The following is a 20,642-nucleotide window of genomic DNA, read 5'->3' as shown; positions in this document are numbered from 1 at the left end:
CAAAGCAGAATAAACTGCAGAGGGAGGTTGTGGATATTCTTGGCTCATCTGATGATGAAGGTGGTGTTGAGACACTTCTGTGCATCCATGAGCTTCAGGAATAAAATTTGTAGAAACAGCCCCAACCCACCATCATCAACATGGGTAGGGAAGGACCTATTTCTGTAAGATTTATAATTCCAGGACAACTGCCTCAAATTCTCCAAATTTTGCAGTGAGACTCACTAATTCTTCTCATTGTAGGTTGTTTGATTAATCACCCCGATTAAAATTCTAGGGAAAGTTCTTTTGCTGCCTAAACAGTTTAAAGCGGTGGTTCTAAACCTCTTTCAGGTAACAGGCCCCTTTGAGAATCTAAGAGTAGCTATGATTCTGCATTTCAGAAACATGCCAACACACAGAAAAAAGGGAAAATGGCAGGAGGCTAATAGACCTTCTGCAGCCATGCATAGATCTGCAAGAATCTATCTGTAGCTCAAAGTCTTTTTTTTTTTTGGTCAGAGGGATTTGGAAAATACTTCTTTTCTAGGTATCTCAGTAGGAACTTTACTCTCTCAAACCATAAATTTGTAGTGCCTTACATAAAAAGTTACAATTAAATCAACATAAATCTTTTGTTTTAATAAATAAAGCATATTCATGGCTTAGATTTTAAATCACATTTATAGATGAGGAAAATTTCTAGGCCCAAACAGTAACAGTGAATTTACTACTGCTGGAAGGAATGATGTGCCACTTGTGTCTTAAATCAAGAGCAGAGACTTCAGGGCAGAGAACACCATACACATCACCTCTAGACTAGGTTGCTGGGAGCCAGAGGAAGAGCTTGGCGAAGTGCATGCAGCCACCATCTGCTCCCATCACCTAATGCTGCAGAACCAACTGGAGCTGTGCTACTTTGAGATAAACTAGAGGTGGGTTCCTGATCATATTACATGACACTCTCTCCCATTGTTAGCAATTAGGCAAGGATATTAGTGACAGAGGGGCATCCACTGAAAAAGACAGAGCAATACTGGAACAGAAAAGAGGAAGCCACTTAGACATTCTTGTTTCTTCACATATCAGAAGCTTCCACATCATAGCAGGAGGGCTAGGGGTGGACTTCACCTCCCAAAAGCTATTGGCATTTGGACCAAACAAGGCTCCCTGGACTTCTGGCATCATCTGCTGGCCTGAGATCCAGTCGGCTTTCCAGGGTGTTGGAAACCTTTATTTTACAATCCCCATTGTGGATCTCAACTCCACCAACTATGTCCTCAGGCAGGTAGGACTCCTGGGCAATTGGGACATCAACAATTATTTATGGTGGGGATTTTGTACATAGAGACTGCCTTTGCACCATAGCTTTTACCACAGGGAAATCTTATTTTCTGCAATGAACAGTCATTCAGGGCTCCGACAATTGGTATAAACCCTGGAGGACCAGTCCATCCAGCAGCACTTGGTACCTGGGTGTATCTTTTACCACCTTGTGAAAGTTTATTTTGAACCACAGGCTCTAACGTGTGAAATAATTTCTTGGATGTAGGCTTCTCTGGGTAAGTTACTAGTCCCTCAAAACTACAGACTTATTAGCTGTGTAGTCATTTTCTCTAACTTAAAGAACTAAAAATGTAAGTTTAATATCTTATAGTATAGTATATTCATTCCAAAAAATATAATACCTTCACTGTGTCAGATACCTCCTAAGTGCTGGGCATGCAAAGATGATACCGCAGGGTGCTTGCCCTCAAGGAGGTCAGGGTCAGGGGGCAGAGAGAGATAAGTGAAGCTAAACTGCAGTGCCTCCTGAGAATTGTTTTCATAGAGTTATGGATAGCAAGCTGTGGGCACACAGAGGGGGAACAACCAATATGATTGGTCTTGGGGAACAAGTAGGTTTCCAAGAGGTATGCTGCCATTAATCACTGCTATACTCCCCATTAACTCATGCAGGAATATGTCTTGAACAACCAGGGACCATGATTTTAATTGATTTATTATTAGCCTTTCACATCACGGAGTTCAAGAATATCTCTTGAATATGGATATCTAAGTATCTGTATTGTACTATTTATTGCATATCTCTTTTGCATGTTTGAGCAAATTCTAGAGATACGGTGAGTTTAAGAACTTAAAAATAAGTTCAGAGATAGGATCTGTCTTTGTAACAGGAATCAGAATAATTAGAAGGTGGAATTTGAATTAAGTCTTCAAAAATGGATAAAAGCTGGGGAGAATAATGGTGATGACTACCCTAACTAGGGGAGAGAGTTTAGAGGGAAACAGCATTGCCCAGGCAGGTCTGGGTCAATTGCTATATGTTTAAAGTGATAGACAATTTGGGGGGCAATTATGGTTTTTTCAGCAGAAGTGGGTTATAAAGGAAGATTAAACTGGTAAATAAATTGCTCAGAGTAGGGGGAGAAATTGGAGAATATCTAGGAGGCATTGGTGGGGTGCATAAAGTAAGTGATGGGTTGGGGCCTAGACTAGGGAGGTAGAAATGAGAAGGAAGATGAAGAAAATCAAAGACAGACTGTTGAAGAAATGTTTGAGAGAAATTGGTAACAAATGAATATAGGCAATAAAGATTAGAAAGAGTCGTACCTGACTTTATTTATTCATTTATTCCAACAAATACTGTTTGATCAGCTGTCACGTGTCATATATGGATGGGTACAAAGTTCTGGAGACCCAACTGTGAACAAGACCATTGCTCCCAATTAGCCTGCTCCTTTCTCCCAAAGAACTGGTTGGCTCTGTTCTCCCCTTCTCCATGACATTGTCTCTTTCTGTACTATCACCTACATTTAGCATGACCCCTTCTGTAGTGGTGCTTGAACTGTTTTGAAGGTGCCACATGTGAATTCTTGAATTGGGGCAAGGAAAAGGAGATAAGATTATGAATCTATTCCTCTTTCCTGGGGTACAAATATGCCCATTATATATCTGCACATGTAGAGTAATTTCATATTCCAGAACTGTGGAGTTCTGGAGTATCACATCCCCCCCTTTTCTCCATCAAATTGTATTTTAATAAGGAATCTGAGAATCTGGGGAAGAGGGCCAATATGGTGATCTGAAACAGGCAGATTTGGTCATTCAGCAAACTGGGGCCCTGTCCTTACCTCTCAAAGAAGCACAGAGAGGTAGCCATTGCTTTTGAAAAGGCACAGGACCAGGAAATAGCTCAAGGGGCCAATGACAGGGTGGGGAACAGGGACTCAAAGAAATCCATGGGTGGCAGGACAGTGTTTCAGTGTCTTCAGAATATATCTACAATACATGCTGTCTAACCACAGCCCCCAATTTGTTGAGCCCATCAACATGTCTCCCCTGGATTATGCTGTTAGCCTTCTGGGGTCTCCCAGTTGCCACTCTGGCTCTCTCCAAGTTCCTTTCTTCATCTTGTAGGCCTTGCACCATCTGCTTCTTTCCTACCACACCTCTATAACCTTGCCTTGCTCTCTGTTTCCCTTCCTTTCTACCCTCCATTTACTCTGATCTTATGTTCATTTCTGGTCCTTTTTGGCCTCTTGTCTTTTGCACATGCTGTTGTCTTCTCTCTCCAATTTTGCAGGTCTGGTTCTTTCATATTTTTCAAGTCTCACTTTAATATTAAGATCTCAGGAGTTCTTCCCTGGTCACCCCATCTCTTCTTGTGATTCTTGATCTCAGCCTATTATTTGTTTCTTTCATAGCACTTACCACAACTTGCAATTATTTTATTTGTAGGTCTGGTTACTTTTTTGCTTGTTTCCTATTCTATAATGTAAGCTCCTTAAGGCCAGGGACTACATTCATTTTCTTTATTGTATCCTAAGGACCCAGCTCAGTGATACTGAGACCACTATCAATTATTCCATAAATATATGTATTGAACACCTAGAGTGTTCAATATATATATTGATCTCAGTGGGTGAAGCCTTGCACTAGCCTCCAACATATTGAGAGCAGCTGCTCCTGGCCCTGGTTTGCTCATGAAAGAAAAGGTACATGGGTTAAAAATCATTAGATGGACGATATTAGGGCCTGAGTTTGACTGCTGATGAATTCTGGACCATATCAAATGCTTTGTTTGTGATAGCAGTCCTTTTCATATTCATTCCCAATTGATTTTCCAAAATGTTTAAGCATCTCAATAATAGGAATTATACCAGAATTCTGGGTTTCTTTTTGTATTTTACACATCTATACCATCATAGTTCTGTATCAGGAATACAGTGTGCTCCAAATTATGGGAATTGAAGTGAAGGACTGAGAGTTAATTCTAGATAACTTACAAGATCATGATTTGCAATTTTCCTGATGATTAACCACATTATACTTGTCCTTTTAGTTTGAATTTACCCAAATTTCTACCATTTTTCCACTAAACTATTTACTCAAATAGTTTTTTTGGGCACATTTATGGTAAATATATGCAGTTCCTTTTAATTGCTTTGTGCAGTGTGTGTAGCAAGGAAGCCTTGGGTAGGCTTGGCAGCACAAGTGCAGGCTGAAATTCAGAGCCCAGGCACTGGAGAAGAACCCAAGACACAAGCTTGGGGTGTGTCTGGGGATGACAAAACAGGCTGGATACAAGTTTCCTTGGCAAAAGGTCAGAGGGAGCCCAGCATTCACGACATCTGTCCAAATAAGGAAGAGGCAGGTGACTACTGGTGGTAAGGAACATACCCATGCTTTGGAGGGACTTGGGTACCAGGTCATGTACAACTCAGGAAAGAAGGCAGGAGCTCAGCTGCTGGGGGCCTGAAGGATAAAGCAAGGGCTGATTCAGAAAGTAACAGGGCAATCTTCCAGTGACTGAGGTCAGGCAGTCAGTTGGGGATCAGGGGGACTCAGGAGCCACATAGTTCATTTCTGTGAGTTATAGCCATTTAAACATGAGAAAAAATTAACCTCTTCCCTTGAGCTAGTAAAATTCCAATAAATTAAAATATATAATTATAGGGCCAGGTGCGGTGATTCACGCCTGTACTCCCAGCACTTTGGGAGTCTGAGGCGGGTGGATCGCAAGGTCAGGAGTTCAAGACCAGCCTGGCCAACATGGTAAAACCCTGTCTCTACTAAAAATACTAAACCCTGTCTCTAGTAAAAATTAGCTGGGTGTGGTGGTGCACGCCTGTAGTCCCAGCTACTCGGGAGGCTGAGGCAGGAGAATTGCTTGAATCCAGGAGGCAGAGGTTACAGTGAGCTGAGATTGCACCACTGCACTCCAGCCTGGGTGACAGTGAGACTCTGTCTCAAAATATATATATATACGTGTGTGTATATATATATATATATACGTATATATGTGCATATATGTATGTATATATGTGTATATATACGTATATTATACATATATACACATATATATGTGTATATATGTACGTATATGTGTATATATATACGTACATATACACATATATGTACATATACACATATGCATATATATGTATATATACGTATATATGTATATGTACACATATATACATATATATGTGTGTATATATACACATATACATGTATATATATTTTGAGACAGAGTCTCACTCCGTCACCCAGGCTGGAGTGCAGTGGTGCAATCTCAGCTCACTGTAACCTCTGCCTCCTGGATTCAAGCAATTCTCCTGCCTCAGCCTCCCGAGTATATATACATATATATGTGTATATATATACACGTATATACGTATATACATACGTGTATACGTATATATATACACGTATACACGTATATACATACGTGTATACGTATATATATACACGTGTATACATATATATACATGTGTATACGTATATATATACACGTATATATGTATATATACATATATACACACACAGTTATATCATATATACAAATATACATATATCATATATACATATATATACAAAATTACATCATAACCACTAGGACCACAAAAATATATTTGTGTACATATATACAATTAAATATATATAATATACAATTTTATATATATATACACACACAATTATATTATTTTTGTGGTCCTAGTGGTTATGATTCTGCTAATGATAACATTTGTGTCTTGCTTATGGATAACCTTAGCCTGGTGGAGATGCAAATATTCTCTGGCCTATGCAAGAAAAGAGGAGGGAATCCCAGTTAACGAAAACTGAAGTCATTCTCAAATTTATTCAAATCATACTTGAAAAGGCGGAATGAAATTTAGGGGGATACATTTTAACTGTATAAGCCTTTGCTAATAAAAGATTAAGAAGTATGTGGCTTAGCATCTTTTAATTATTTTTTTCTAGCAACTTGAATATACAATGTTTGAAATCTCTGTTGGATCAACATTATTTTGCTCAGAGGTTTGTGGACTTTGCATACTGATTCTTTCCTGTTTCCAAGTACATTTGCTTTTAGGCTATTTTTATTCACTTTAAAGGAATTTTAATAACTTTCTGTTGACAGCATGGACAGCTGGTCTTGAGAATTAAAGAAAATTCACTTGCTGACTGAGGAAGGAAGTGACATCAATGAGCTTCTAAAGTCAGCCCAGGGGGGGAAATTGGCTGGTGAGAGAGTAGCCTTTCATTGCACTGTATTTATCGAGCGATGCCTTGAGATGCAAATTGCTGTATCAATCAAACCTGTGGTGCCTACCTCCAACCAACCCAGTGCAAACTGAAGGAACAATGCTCTGAAACACTGAGAATAAAAAGGATAAGGGGTGCAGGAGCCCAGAGGCTAAGTGAATTACGGAGCTCAGAATGCTCTCTCACCAAGCCTATACTTCATTCTCTGTCAAGCCTCAGTTTCTTTGTCTAGAAAATGAGTTTGATGGAAACTGTTGGTTGAAGGCAGTCTGTTTCTTTGACAGATGGCTAAGAAGACCAGGTACTAATATAGATAGTGTAGACATGCTATCTCAGTACGTTTGTCCCAAAGAAAGCTATCAATTGCTTTTTATCCCCTACTGAGAGTTATTCAGAAATAGGAATTTTTAGCTGTCATACATAGCTACTACCTTGATCCCTTGTTTTAAAAATCTGTATTCATTGTTTATAACTATACTGAAAAAAAAAAAAGCCAAGCATCAGATCTGGACTTTAATAACAACAATAGCAATCACAATCATAATCGTCATAATAATAAATGACAATTTTCACCACTATCAGAGAATCTTCTTCTGGACTTGCAGTTACCTATTTTGGAAAGATAGCTGTGGTGTGAGTAGATTGTGTGTGTATGTGTGGGTTATGTTGGGTGAACAGGCAGGTATGTATGCATATACTCACACCTGTGCAAAAGAAAGGTAGAAAAGTGCCTAGGTACATTTTATGTTTATGACATGAAAAATTACATTCTACTTATTTCTTTCTTTCTTTTTTTTTGTTTTTTCTTTTTTTAGATGGGGTCACTCTTTGTCATCCAGGCTGGAGTGCAGTGGCATGATCTCTGCTCACCACAACCTCTGCCTCCCGGGTTCAAGCAATTCTCCTGCCTCAGCCTCCTGAGTAGCTGGGATTACAGGCATGCACCATCACACCTGGCTAATTTTGTATTTTTAGTAGAGATGGGGTTTCTCCATGTTGGTCAGGCTGGTTTTGAACTCCCGACCTCAGGTGATCTGCCCACCTCGGCCTCCCAAAGTGCTGGGATTACAGGCGTGAGCCACTGCGCCCGATTCTCAGACATTTCTAGTGTTGACTTTGCCAGGCTATATGATATTTGGCAAATTACTTCACCTCTCTGGCTTTTGTTTTGTCTTTATTGCATAACAGGGATATAAATACTAAATTTGCTTATAGTTGTTTACGTTCTTTGACTCTTAAAAGAATGAGGGGTAATGAAAATTCCCATAGGACTGGCACAAATAAAAAAGAAAGGAAGCCTTGGAAACACCATTCTGGACATCAGCTCTGGGAAGGAATTAATGACTAAGCCCTCAAAAGTAACTGCAAAAAAAAAAACAAAAAGAAAAATTTACAAGTGGGACGTAGTTAAACTAAAGAGCTTCTGCTCTTTAGAGCAAAAGAAACCATCAACAAAGTAAGCAGACAACCTACAGAACAGGAGAAAATATTTGCAAACTGTGCATCCAAAAGGGTTAATATCCAGAATCTATAAGGAACTTAAACAATTGAACAAGCAAAAACAAATAACCTCATTAAAAAATGGACAAAAGATGTGAACAGACACTTCTCAAAGGAAGCTGTCAGCAAACATATGAAAAAATGCTCACCATCACTAATTATCAGAGAAATGCAAATCAAAACCACCATGAGATAGCATCTCAGGCCAGTTAGCATGGCTATTCCTAAAAGTCGAAACATAACATATGCTGGTGAGGCCATGGAGAAAAGGGAATGCTTATACACTGTTGGTGGGAATGTAAATTAGTTTAGCCACTGTGGAAAGCAGTTTGAAGATTTCTCAAAAAACTTAAAACAGGCCGGGCGCGGTGGCTCACGCTTGTAATCCCAGCACTTTGGGAGGCCGAGGCGGGCGGATCACGAGGTCAGGAGATCGAGACCACGGTGAAACCCCGTCTCTACTAAAAAATACAAAAAATTAGCCGGGCGCGGTGGCGGGCGCCTGTAGTCCCAGCTACTCGGAGGCTGAGGCAGGAGAATGGCGTGAACCCGGGAGGCGGAGCTTGCAGTGAGCCGAGATTGCGCCACTGCACTCCAGCCCGGGCGACAGAGCGAGACTCTGTCTCAAAAAACAAAAAACAAAAAACAAACAAACAAACAAAACTTAAAACAGAAGTTCCATTCAACCCAGCAATCCCATTACAGGGTATATACCCAAAAGAAAGAAATTGTTCTATCAAAAAGACATATGCACTCATATGTTCATTGCAGCACTATTCACAATAGCAAGACGTGAAATCAACCTAGGTGCCCATCAGTAGTGGATTAGATAAAGAAAATGTGGTACATATACACCATGGAATACTATGCAGCCATGAAAAAATGAAACCATGTCCTTTGTAGGAACACGGATGCAGCTAGAGGCCATTATCCTAAGCAAATTAATCCAGGAACATAAACCAAATTCTACATGTTCTCACTTATAAGTGGGAGCTAAACATTGGGTACACATGAACATAAAGATGGAAACAATCAACACTGAAGACCACTAGAGGGAGGAGGGATGGAGGTGGGGAAGGGTTGAAAAACTAACTATTGGGTACTGTGCTCAGTACCTGGGTGATGGGATCAATGGTATCCCAAACCTCAGCATCACACAATATACCCAGGTAACAAACCTGCACATGTATCCCCTGAATCTAAAATAAAAGTTGAAATCATATTAAAAAAAGAAAGAAAGGAGTCACGTTTGGTGTGGGAACCTGGGAAGACTTCATGGAAGAGACAGCATTTGATCTGGATAGGACATTAACAGAAGCAGATTAGGGGAACAGTATTTCACCTGGAGGGAAAAGCATGAGCAAAAGCACATCAGGGAATGAATGTCTAAGGAACAGTAAATAGTTGTGCTGAACTTAAAGGTGGTCTGTATATTGGCAAGTAATAAGAGACAAAGCAAAAATTGTATGATGGGCCAGTATCACGGAGGACTCTAAATACTTAAAGAAATATTTTTGACATAATATTTATTGAGGGAGTCCTTGAATAATTTTGAGCCAAAGATTGATCCAAATGGTACCCTAGGAAGATTAACCTTGAGGATGGGGGATCCTGGCAAGGAGATGGAAAAGTGTAGATGAATGTAGGGCACATTGTGTGAGTAACATGGATTTGAAGATTCAGATGAGGGGTTAGTAGGATGGAGAAAAAAGGAATAAAGAAGGAGCGAGATTTTAAGCTTGGTTACTTGGGAGAAGATGCTATTAATGCAAAGGTAAAAATAAGGAAATAGGTTCAATTTAAAGAAATAAATTTGGTGAGTAACACAGGAGGTGGGATGATAAGCTTGGTTTAACATTTATTTGGTTTAAAATACCAGTAAAACATCCCACAGGAGGCAGAAATAGATATCAGGAAAATACCAGGCAGTCTTCTGCAGAGAGATGATGGGGAGAAGAGAGTGCAGAAGACTCTCGAGTTGAAGGGAAATAAATATCAAGATTTGAACTTTGGAAAACGGTTGTATTTTATTTATATTTGAATAATTTGATGTTTCAAATTATTCACCTTAGATAACGGAATGCAAATTTTACATCATCCATAGTGAATAAGAAGAGACCCCTTCTCTAAACTACCACAAGGATTTATTCTCAGGAACTAGCAAATTTGAAGTTTGGTGTAAGAACTTGAGTTCTCACTGGTTGTGGAGTTAAAAGGCAATTGCAAGTTTTAGCAGAAGAAAATTAGGCTGTTTTCCTTATTTATTAAACTGAGGCTAAGGAATGTTTAGAATGTATCTGAGAACAACCGAATTATGCCTAGCGTTCCATTATTGGAACGCTAAGCATATGGGAGTTATTTATATCCTACTGCTAAAGGTCATTGCCAAGGTCTGATTGAAAAAATTCAAAAAATTGCAACCTCCGGCATAAATGGGTTAAGGGCAGAGCCCAGGCAGGAGTTAGTGGTGCGATCATGGCGCACTCTAAACTCCGACTCCTGGGCTTCAGCAATTCTCCTGCCGTATCCTTTCGAGTAGCTGGGATTACGGGCATGAACCACTATGCCAGGACTTCTTTTTTCTAATGGAGTATTCTCGTCCTCCTAGTAATAATAATTTTTGCCCATCATATGTTTTATGAATATTTGTCCTAATTTGTCACTCACCTTTACTTGTTTACAATGTTTAGGGAATAAAAGAATATTATAGCAATGGCTAGTATTCAGTAAGCAATTACAACAACATACTAGCAACATCGATACATTCTTCACTCAGTTCTCCCAGCACTTCTGTGGGAGAAGGCTATTGCAGATGATGAAGAATGAGGCATACAGTTATTAACGTGCCTGGAATTGCAGCTGGGAGATGATGAGCTCAAGCCTCACTTCTGAGCCTACATCATTTCTTTTCTGGTTTCTGCTTTCAGTGTCCAACTTGGAAAGGCACAACTCTGTGCAGCAATTAAAAATAATAAGGTCAAATCTGTATGTAAGGCTAGAGAACAATATCTCCATTGTATTTTTAAAACAATGTGTATAACTAATATGTTTTTTAAAGTACATATAATTATATGTAAAGAAGTCAGAGGAGATATACTTTAGCACTTTGTTACATGTAGGGCCTGGTGGGAAAGGAGGAAGAGTTACTTTTAATTTAAGCACATCTGTGTTCTTTTTTTTTTTTTTTTCCTTAAGACAGCAACTCGCTCCATTGCCCAGGCTGGAGTGCAATGGTACAATCATAGCTCACTGCAGCCTCGCAATCTTGGGCTCAGACAATCCTCCAATTCAGCCCTCCAAGTAGCTGGAACTAGAGGCATGCGTCACTGCACCCAGTTAATTTTTTTAATGTGTAGAGATGAAGGTCTTGCTTTATTGTCCAGGCTGTTCCCAAACTCGTGGGCTCAATAGATCCTCTTGCCTTGGCCTCCCAAAGTGTTGGAATTACAGGTGAGAGCCACTGGGCCTGACCTGTTTTTGCTTTTCAAAACTTTTTATTAGGAAAATGTACTGCATCTATTTAAAGAGAACAATGTTTCTGTTTTGGATAAGAAACATGGGTGAGGCTTTGAATATGCTTCTCTTTTTTGCACATTAGGACAGGCGTTCCTTCATTCATCCACTTGTTCAACCGTTCATACCTGGTTTGAAAGTCTAGTTTGTGTTAGTCTTGAGCTGGTTACTGGAAACACAAAGGTGAAAGGGTATAATCAGCCCCTCCTCTCAGTCTGGCAGGGAGACACACAGGACAGATTCGGAGTGAGAGTTGCCATAGGAATAAGGCAAAGTCCAGTCTCCATTCAGATGAAGAGGGCCAAAGTTGGCCTGGGGGTGTCAGGAAAAACTGCCAAAAGGCTCCAGCTTTTAAAGTGAGACATAGCTTACAGAATTTTCCCTTTCCAGTTCCCATAACTGTTCACACCCACTGTCTCTTCCAGCCTGGGGTGTTGATGACTCTCCTGTTGCTAACCTGGGGTTACTATACTATCTTCTGTGGTCTGCTGCTCCCTCTAATCCTATCCCAAATTACAGTCTCCTTTTTTTTTTTTTTTTTTTTTTGAGACCAAGTCTGGCTCTGTCACCCAGGCTGGAGTGCAGTGGTGCGATCTCAGCACACTGCGACCTCTGCCTCCCGGGTTCAAGTGATTCTCCTGCCTCAGCCTCCTAAGTAACTAGTACTACAGGCATCTGCCACCACGCCCGGCTAGTTTTTGTATTTTTAGTAGAGATGGAGTTTTGTCCTACTGGCCAGGCTGGTCTTGAACTCCTGCCCTCAAGTGATCCACCCGCCTTAGCTTCCCAAGGTGCCGGGATTACAGGTGTGAGCCACTGCGCTCAGCATTGTAGTCCCTTTCTATATAATCCTTTTTTAACTTATCTCAATCTGAATGTGGCCTATGTTTCCTTTGGGACATTTACTGATAGTTGGTGCCTTTCGCCTGGGGACAGGTGCAGCTGCTGGGAGCTGGTAGAGTAAGGCTGGTGGCATCACCATTGCCTGGAGTAGTTTGCTTATCACCTGGGTATTGAGATCCAAGGCTGCTGCAGGAAGTATCTCCGCAGGTGTCTGGTATAAATGGGGAGAAAATTGGCAGGTGGTAGGTGATAGGCGGTAGATGGTGTGTTTATGAGTCAGGTGGAACAAACTGAAGACCTCTAGAAATCATTCGTGAGATGGGATGAACCCAGAGAAACAGTTTTATAAAAGTTTTTTTGTGTATTTGAAACTTTAAAGCTGACATTTTCTGAGAAACACTCATTACTTCGATGAGAAAATTGAGGGTTCAGTAAGGTATTAATTTACCCATTTAGTCATTCATTCAGAAAATACTGAGGACATAATATGTACCGGGCACTGTATCGGGCATAGAGTGAATGAAACAAACAAAAACCCTCATGGGGCCATATTTGAACCTAAGTCAGTCTGCCTCTCAACATAGGGTTCTTTCCACTGTCTCAAACTGCCTTCTATTAAACATTTGATAAATCTCATTTTTCCAAAATATGACATGAAGGACTCACTCCTCTGCCATTTCCTGGAACTGTGGGCTACTTTTGCACCTTTTCTTCTAGATGTGCACTTTCAGCTAAGCTTGGCAGGATCTCCAAACTCCTAAACTCTGTGTCCTGGTAAGTCATCACCAGGACTAATCACAAACGTTAATGTTGGTGCTTATTACTGAGCCGTTGGGTCTATTTTTAAGAACACAAAGAATGAAAAGATTAGCTGCCTACAAGCTCCCCCATCTGTTCAAATGGAAAAACTTCACAGAGCCCTAGGGTGCTGGGCAGCGCAGATTCCAGCTTGTGTTTTTAAGGAGTATTAAAAAAAAAAAAAAAAAGGAGGCAATTATTTCAGTGTCTCTCCAAATGAAAACATCTATTTCAACTCAAAGAATATTTTGTAAAAGTAGAATGTAGTGAGTAAGATCACAAACTTGTGTGTCAGTGAGACTGGGTTCCAGGACTAATTCTTCATTTTAGTAGCCATGTGACTTCAGGCAATTTCCTTAGCATCTGTAAACCTTGATTTAGCCTTCTAAAATAGAGATTATCAGAGACAATCCCTACCTTGTGAGGTTTTCATGAGGACTAAACGATATCATGCACGTTTCATACTTAGAGTAGTGCAGGTCACATGGTAAGTGCTCAATAAATATAGTCACTACTGTTATATGCATTATCTCTTTCACTTACCACAACCTTAAGAAGGAAAGAAAAAGTGATTATGTAATCTAAATATTTGTAGCCAGGGAAGCAAATAGTTCTTCTTACAGTTTTATAAGAAGAACATTTGTGATTAAAGGGAAACCATAGACATTTAAAATAAAAAATAGAAGCAGAACCCTGACGTGGCTAACACAAGTTAGACAACACTTATTAAAGTTCTAACACTTTATAAAAATTGGAGGCCAAATAGAAATCCATATAATTTCCTTTATTTTATTGCTCATATCTAACTTAGCCACTAAGAAATTAGTGCAATACTTTATGGATGTTTTCAGAGGCAGCTCTTATAATTTTCAGTTGACGACCTTAACAAGGTATTGGTTACATGAAATGTATGTTCATTCTCAACCACCCATCTGTTTTATTTTTTCTCTCCAGAAACAAATATTTTCATTTTAGGCTTCAAATTCCTATTTCCCATTTAGTGCGCGTTACTTATATCTGCTGCTTTATTTTTCTTGATGTATTTACAATAAGTGAGAAAATCAGATCTAGGCCCAGCTTACAGTCATGGAAGTTCTAGTGTTCTTCAGGTCAGAGCTTCTCAGGCGGCAGACTGTGGGCAGTAAACAGGTGTGCCACGGTATTTGCCCCCTGGCTTCTGGGTCTACCAGTCAGGGCCTGGGCCAGCCCAAATCTCTAAGCTCATTGCGCTCCCACCTCCAGTAGAGCAGTCTTGTCCACTGTGTGTGCTACACAAATACCACCTCCTTCCATGTGTGCTGTGATGTGGGAAAGGATGGAAAACACTTCCTTGGAGAAGGAGGAGCTTTGAGCTGTGTCCTTCCAGAACAAGGCTAAAGGAAATGTGCAGGATTGACCCTGTGTTTCAGAATAGAGCAGAAGAAGAGAGCATGAAGCAACCAGGATGAGGAAGAGGTGACATGAGGGACAAATGCACAGGGAAAGGAGGGAAGATGGGAGGTCTTTCTGCCTAGTGGTCAGAAGGAAGTTCAGATGGCGATGGCAGGAGCCTTAGACTAGAAAATAAGAGGCTTTCCTCTTCTTTAATATCCAGAATCGTGATTTATTTATTTCCTTCATTACTTGTAGTTGTCCAAAGTGAAGAAATTCTTGGGAAGCTATTATGAAAACTATTTACAACTGAATGCATTCCCAATTACAAGCATTGGACCAGCATTATTTGGGTTCAGAATTTGAACTGACTGTGAATGGATTATGAGACTCATGTGAATGTCCTCTGGCTGGTGGGTCATGGCCTGAAGCTGCACTGTGCAGCCTGCAATGTGTTTCATAAAAATACTCAACTGGGGTAGCAAGTACTGGTGCTGGTGGCAGTGTTATTTCCACTTGCAGGAGCAGTGTAGCTCTGTAGCAGTGCAATCAGTTTATAACTATGTGAAGATTTGTGTATGAGAACCTCAGTGAACTGACAACACATTACTGATTTACTCCAGTAATGTCCTGTGCTTTTTATAGATTAGCACCCCTGGGAAGCAGGCCATCTGGCTTGCCCTTTAGTTTGACCTGGCCTGTAGCATGGGTTTTGGAATTCACAGACCTAAGTTCAAGTCTGAGCTCTACCACCATTAGCTGAGCAACACTGGGCAACTTATTTAACATCTCTAAGCCACCGATTGCAAATCAGAGAGATGTGATAACAATAAAATTTACTGCATGGTGTTGCTATGAAGACTAAATGAATAATGTGTGCCATGTATCTAGAAGAGCTTAACACATGTTCACTCTCCTCTTCACTCTTGCAGCAACAGCAAAAATCATCTGTAGAGTTAACGGTAAGAAGATCTTATACTAGTAGCATCAGATGCTGAATAAACTCACAGAGATCAGAGCCTCATGGTCAACTGGGAGGCCTAGTGAGGGACTCAGGAAGAAAACATCTCATAGGAGGACAAGAAAGGGTGTCAAAGAAGTAGACACTGAGGAAACAAAAAAACCCTCTGGAACCCTGACTACCATCCAGCGAGACAAGATTGACAATGAAAACAGAATGGACATAATATGATCCATGCCTCAGTTCCTATGCCTAATGTTATATAGTTTGGCAAAAAGTACATAGTTTATTCATAATGCTGCTTTTAATTTTCTCAACTAATTGTTTTTATTTCTTTCTAAAGTCTCTGGCAATCCCAACTGATAGACTCAATTGATCATTTAGTGTAGAAAGGGTAAGTTAGGAAAATCCAATCTTGACAATTTTTAATGATTTTTCTGATGTATTTAAAAGGTGGGACACTATAAAAACTATGTTTTATATGACAGCTCTTGTAAAAAATCAAGTACAAAGTATAATTGATAATATTCTTTCATTTTTCTAAAGAAATCTCTTAAATTTTTGGAAAAGATCAGGCACAGCAAAAGTGAGTTAAAGCCTTGAAAATATGTTATTGGTGTCTTAGACTCCAAAGCAGAAATATACACTCATTTTAAGTTGCAAGAATAATAATCTAGATCTTTGGGGACTTTAAAAATTTCATCTCTTTGCCTTAAATGATTTTGAAACAAGGCATGAATATAAATAATACATATAGTACTTCTGGATTTAAATGTCTTTGATGAAATGATGATACTGGCTTGGAATCTCTCTCTCACCACACACACGTTCATAAGTGCACATGTATATGTACCTGTGACGTAGCTGTTTAGCACTGTTTGGCCTTCCGATGGATTGGCCACAGACCTTCCTGTCATGGCACAGTCTTGCCAGTCATTCTTTCAGCTTCCTGGCTCCCCTGGCAGTGGTGGAGAGGATCCCAAGTTGTTATCAACTGAACAATTGAAGGCAAGTTGGGTATTTGAAGGCACATGAATTATTTTGGGATTTCTGGTTGTCCCTGGCTAAGTTTTTGATGATTACTGAAGATAAGAAAACAAGACTTAATTATTACTTTCTTTAAAAAAAAAAAAAAACTCCTGCAGTTTCAGAAGATTCTGGAAATTGACATGATTTCCTAATGTTCCAGTTGGTAGATATCTTGGGCTGGCCTGAGGACTTGTCATTTCAGTCTCAGGCAGGTACTGCAGATACGCTTTTTGGGGGATGGGTCAAAAGGAGAGTGTGACTGAAACACTGAGGGCTTTATTCTTCCTTTTGTGAATTCTAACACTAATCATATTCATCATGAAAGACGTTTCCAATACTGAGGGAGTATAAGGCGAAAATCAAAAGGGTCACTTCACCCTTAGTCACACCTCCTATGTCTTTAAAAGCAAGAAGACAAATACAAAAATCCTTGTATATGAAATGAAAGCTTTCTGAATGCTGTGTAGGAAGCTGCTTATATAAGGGACTGCTTATCTAACATTCTGAAAGTTTTTGTTGCATTTACAGGGATTTTTATATTTGTCTTTTTGCTTTTTACAGGTGTAGTAGGGCCATGCTGTAGATGCTCTTCGCTACTTCTGTTTTTTGCTTTTGTATATTACAATATACCTGTATATTGTAAACACCTTTTTGCTGGTCCCTATAGATCTACCTTATTGTTTTCAATAACTGCATTGTATTCTACTGAATAGAAGTCCTATAATTCTGTGGGCAGATAACTATTGTATGTGTTTAGAAATTTCTTATTACAAGCAATTTGTCAATGAGCCTTCTTGTAATCTTTGTGTACTCATGCAAGTATATTCTATAGGTTAAATTCTTAGAAGTGGAATTATGTGGCCAAAAGGTGTGTGTGATGGTTAATATTGTGTCAACTTGATTGGATTGAAGGATGCAAAGTATTGTTCCTGGGTGTGTCTGTGAAGGGGTTGCCAAAGGAGATTAACATTTGAATCAGTGGATTGGAAAGGGTAGACCCACCCTCAATCTGGGTGGACACAATCTAATCAGCTGCCAGTGCGGCCAGAATAAAAGCAGGCAGAAGAAGGTGGAAAGACTAGACTGGCCAAGTTTTCTGGCCTCCATCTTTCTCCGATACTGGATGCTTCCTGCCCTCGAACATCAGACTCCAAGTTCTTCAGCTTTAGACTCTTGGACTTACATCAGTGATTTGCCAGGGGCTCTCAGGCCTTCGGCCGCAGACTGAAGGCTGCACTATTGGCTTCCCTACTTTTGAGCTTTGGGGACTTTGGGACTGGCTTCCTGGCTCCTCACCTTGCAGACAGCCTATTGTGGGGCTTCACCTTGTGGTCCTGTGAGTCAATTCTTCTAATAAACTTTCCTTCGTATAGGCATCTATCCCATTTGTTCTATCCCTCCAGAGAACCCTGACTAATACAGTATGGAAATTGAAATTTTTGGTTGTTATTGCTAAATGACCAAAAAATATATAAGTAATATATATTTACATTCCCACCAACAATGTATGAGAGTTTGTTATTTCACCCACATCCTCTAGCCTTTAGCATTGAAATTGTTGGCATTGCTATCTCATGTTTTTAACCAACGTTTAAAAAAATTATGAGTGAGGTCGGTGCTTTTATGTTTACTAACCATTGGTGTTTATTTTTCTATAGCTTGTCCATTTTCCACACATCTACTTTTTATTTATAATAGTTTTGTTGCACTTTAAAGAAATTAGATACTTGTGTGACAAATTCTAAATAAGTTTTAAGTCTGCTGTCGTTTGAAGTCATGAAAATTTTTTTGCATGTGTGTGGATGTCTTTAATATGTCATTAAATATTCTACAATGGTGCATGCATTTCATACCATTTTTAGAAAGGCTTTTCTCAATCCACAGCTGTTTTTTAAAAATGAGCTATTTTCTTCTATGACTTTTACAATTATTTTGATGATTTCTTACCTTATGGTTAAAAATTTGACACATTTGAAATTTATTTTGGTTTAATGCTTGAGGAAAGGATCCAGATATGTTTTTCTTCCAGGTAGCTGGTCAGTTTTGCTCAAAATGTTGACTGAAACATGTATCTTTCTTCTGCTGATTACCACTGTACTTACACAAAATCCTCACACGGGTTCAAGTCTATCTACACTCACTCTGTTCCATTGACCATTCTCATTTGAATTTATGCAGTCTTTTTTTTTTTTTAAGATGGAGTCTCGCTCTGTCACCCAGGCTGGAGTGCAGTGGTGCGATCTCGGCTCACTGCAAGCTCCATCTCCCAGGTTCACGCCATTCTCCTGCCTCAGCCTCCCAAGTAGTTGGGACTACAGGTGCCTGCCACCGCGCCTGGCTAATTTATTTTTTGTACTTTTAGTGGAGACGGGGTTTCACCGTATTAGCCAGGATGGTCTCGATCTCCTGACCTTGTGATCCACCCGCCTCGGCCTCCCAAAGTGCTAGGATTACAGGCGTGAGCCACTGCGCCTGGCCACGAATTTATGCAGTCTTATATTTTAATATTCTTTACTAGCTAGTCTTCCTTTTTTGATTCTCTCTCTCTCTCTGTGTGCCTGTGTGTGTGTGTGTGTGTGTGTGTTAAGCCCTAATAATAAAAGGATAGAAGTCTCTATACAGGTTGAAGGTGGCCTTGGGTTATGAGTATATATTTGGCAATTAAGCTCCCAGATAAAGATGAGTTTATTCCATAAAATAGTTCTTGAAAGCCTACTGGGCCAGGCACCCTCCTGTGCTCTGCGGACACAGCAGTGAATAAGGAAGAAAAGGTTCCTGTTCTTGCTGAGCTTACATTAGAGAGTTGGGGAGGGGCGTACACGCAATTAGCAAATAAACAAATGTATATGGTCTTATTGTGTCATGAAGTGAAATGAAGAAAATAAATTAGGGTGATGAGCTAGAGAGTGAGGGAGGAGGGAGGTATTTTAGATAAGTTATTTAGGGAAGGTTTTCTGAGTGACATTTGAGCGTAGCCTTAAGTTAAGCTTCAGTGTATCATATCTAATTTCTTTCTAAATAGCTTGACCTTGATACTTTAGTGTCTAAAATGGAATTTGTTATCTTTTCCTTAAAATCTGTTCCCCTCTGATCTTCACCATTTTGGTCAGTGTTATCATTATATTTCATAGGCGTCCAGACCCTGAAATTTTGGGGCCATTTGCTTCTTTGTTTCCTTTCCCACATGACCCATTGGTTGGTCCAGAGCACCTTCTCCAGGGCGTCTCCAGCATGTTTCTTCCTTGGCCATTACCATGGTTGGGTTCTTAAAATTGTCCACAGTGAGATGAACATGTCTGCCTCTAAACCAGTGTCTCTGCCTCCAGTGTCTCCCACTTTCAATTCAGACTCACCCTGCTGTGATGTTAAGCTTCTAAAATACAGATTTCTGATCAAAATCTTTGAGTTGCAAATGGAAAATGTTTTTGCTTATAGAATGACATTAGACTGCTTTATTTCAGATTCAAGATATTGCAAAATCTGAGATCTGCTCAATTCTCAACTCTTCTTTCCAAATGAATGCGTCCTATCTGCTAGGTACAATTCTAAATGCTGTATGTATTGATTCATTTAATCTACACAACAACACTTTGAGGTAGGTACTATTATTATTATTATTGAGACAGGGTCTCAGTCTTTCAGCCAGGCTGGAGTGCAGTGGCACAATCTCGGCTCACTGCAACCTCTGTCTCTGGGGCTAAAGCGATTCTCCCGCCTCAGCCTCCCAAGTAGCTGGGACTACAGTCACATGCCACCACACCTGGCTAATTTTGTATTTTTTGTAGAGATGGGGTTTCACCATGTTGCCCAGGCGGGTCTTGAGCTTCTGGGCCCAGGTGATCCTCCTGTCTCGGCCTCCCAAAGTGCTGGGATTATAGGCGTGAACCAATGTGCCTGGCTGAGGAAGGTATCATCATAATTGCCACCTCATAAACAAGGAAACTGAAGCATGGGGAAGTTAACTGACTCGTCTAAAGTCATGGAGCCAGCACATAGACATTCATCATTGCAATCGAAGAAATCTGGCCTCTACCCATGGTGATATATGTTACCTTCTAATGTTTCAAGATCTATTCCTGCTTGTGTGTGACTGAAT

The 20,642-nt window shown here is 40.0% G+C and overlaps 1 protein-coding gene across 8 annotated transcripts in view; it reads right to left on the bottom strand.

Annotated features, from left to right (window-relative positions):
- Window positions 1-20,642, bottom strand: part of CHST9 (carbohydrate sulfotransferase 9) — a 279,935-nt gene that overhangs the window by 35,798 nt on the left and 223,495 nt on the right. The window contains exon 4 of one of the 8 annotated variants that reach the window (XM_055235447.2): window positions 11,673-11,713. The exons of the other annotated variants lie outside the window; for them this stretch is intronic. The gene's annotated coding sequence lies outside the window, so the exon portion shown is untranslated. The remainder of the gene's footprint in view (window positions 1-11,672; window positions 11,714-20,642) is intronic. 8 annotated transcript variants of the gene reach the window in all.

The sequence above is a fragment of the Symphalangus syndactylus genome, chromosome 1 (assembly GCF_028878055.3).
Source record: "Symphalangus syndactylus isolate Jambi chromosome 1, NHGRI_mSymSyn1-v2.1_pri, whole genome shotgun sequence".
In the NCBI taxonomy this organism is placed as follows: Eukaryota; Metazoa; Chordata; class Mammalia; order Primates; family Hylobatidae; genus Symphalangus; species Symphalangus syndactylus.
Note: the sequence above shows the minus strand (reverse complement) of the source record. Positions and strands in the feature narration are given on the sequence as shown.